We start from the raw sequence: 2500 nt of genomic DNA on the forward strand, positions 1-2500 counted from the left end.
TACTACATCCGACGATAAAAATAATCTGGTTAGGATGCAGTATGCATACTATTGGGACATACTTTACTCTCTTATTTCATCATAACATTGCGCCTTGATCTTGCCTCTTGCTTTTATATCCGTCGCATCCCCGTTTGTTTAAATATGGAGGCTTCGTCGATGTGACGTCACTTCACGTGCACACTGGATTGTGGGTCAGAATCGCCCAAATAGGATGCAGTTTTCAACACTAACAATCTTGGTCGCATGAAGTAGGACATCCGGGTACTTCTAACCATCCTAAATCTGGCCACAAGAATCGGGACATCCAAAATCTTTTTTCTACATACTATATAGTAGGAAGTATGCGATTTGGAACGCAACCCAAAGTTTAAAAAAACAAGTCAATATCAGTAACTGAGTGTTTCCACTGGATGGCACTGTCCCCCTTAGTAAACCTGAACCTCCATTTGTTCTCTATCACTACTGCCTCTCTGTTTTATTTACTCTATCTATCTATCTGTCTGTCTGTCTGTCTGTCTGTCTGTCTGTCTGTCTGTCTGTCTGTCTGTCTGTCTGTCTGTCTATCTATCTATCTATCTATCTATCTATCTTATTTACTCTATAAGCCAGGGGCCGTATTCACAAAACATTTTATCTTAGCGCTAAGAGTACTCATAAGGAGCACTAAAAGTTCTTAGTAAGGAGTAATTTCTTAAAACCTATTCACAAAGCTGATAAGACCAACTTTTACTAAGGAATGGGAGGGACTCCTAAGCTAAGACTAGAGGGCGGTGTTGACCCTGTTGCTATGGATGATGTCATGTTCATACCTTCTATGCCCACAGTGATTGGCTGAGAGGGAATGAGAGCTAAGAGTGAGTTTATGATAGAAACACTGTGGAGATATCCATATCGTGTCGCTGTATTAAAGTGAAGAGTTTTTATATACAATTAATGACAAGTGACACTGATTTAACATGAAACCAAGATACTGCAGGGTTTCCCACACATTCGTTCACAATTAACCTACAATAGCGCCACATAGGTCTATTAATTTAAAATGTTACAATGATTTGAATCGGAAAAAATATCCTCATTGAACAGCTGCACGCCATGCACTCTCACTGTATTTCCCTCAACGGCGGACTATGCCGCAATAGTCAGACAGCGGCAAACCAGGAAATTCGCAATTTAGAAACAACAGCTGGCGAAATCGTAAAGTGCATGCGGAAGGAAAAAGGCGAGACACGCAACTATACAGTAGCGGACCTGTGGAATGGAGGAGATGGAAGCGCCACATATGGGCCTACTCTAGTAACAAATTAAACCCAAACGTGACACCAACAGTAACTTTCAGTGCATCGTAAACCCAAAGCAACTGCAGGAAAAGGAACTTAATACATAATTTTTTATATAAATATAATAAATATAAATGTGTCTATACTTTCTAAACATAGCTTTACTAAGATCATTAAACCCTTACAGCTATTAAGGTACCTTTTGTAAAGCTCACTAGCATTAAATCTCTCCAAAATGCCATCAAATGAGTGTCTGTGATTTACTCTTAGTGACTTAGGAGTCCTCTCGAGGACTCCTAGCTTTTCATAGATTTAGGAGCTAGTTTTAGCGCTAAAATGCTTTGTGAATTACACTTATCTTAAAAAGTTAGGAGTCCTAAAATTAGGAGTGAAACGCCCCTTATTTTTGAGAGTTACTCCTAAATCAGCACGTTAGGACCTACTCTTAGCCTTAAAATGTTTTGTGAATACGGCCCCTGATGTCTATCTCTTTGTTCAAAACCTTAAGGATAATTATTTTTTGTTGTTGCGATAACCGTCCCATACTGGATAGAGAAAGCTTTCTAGAATGTTCTCACTCTCAAACCCGTTCAAAACAACTTATGATACACACACACACACACACACACACACACACACACACACACACACACACACACACACACACACACACGCACGCACCACACACGCACACCCACACACACACAATTGTTTTTTTCTTCTCTTTATCAGCTTGTTGTGTATTTGATGTATTTGCATTCATGTACATTGTGTTGTTTTCGCTTTGCATTTGTTTGACTCGACATCATTATAAATGAGGGTCACACACACACACACACACACACACACACACACACACACACACACACACACACACACACACACACACACACACACACACACACACACACACACACACACACACACACACACACACACCTCAATTGATCTCTACAGTATAAATAAAGGTAAAATGAAATAAATGAAAAATTGTCTTCATATCACATGTGCATTAAAACGTGTTGTTATTCTTAAAGGACCACACAGGCTTTTCCTTTTATTTAAATATAAATAACCCTGCGTTCCAATCCCCATACTTCCCTGCAATTTAGTATGCCAAAAGATTTAGGATGTCCCAAATACATGCACGTCAATTGTAGTATGCTGAAAATACATAAATGCCCCACTAACTCCAATTGCATTTTGGAGTATTCATCTTT

Source organism: Ammodytes marinus (assembly GCF_949987685.1).
Source record: "Ammodytes marinus genome assembly, chromosome: 12".
NCBI lineage: Eukaryota > Metazoa > Chordata > Actinopteri > Uranoscopiformes > Ammodytidae > Ammodytes > Ammodytes marinus.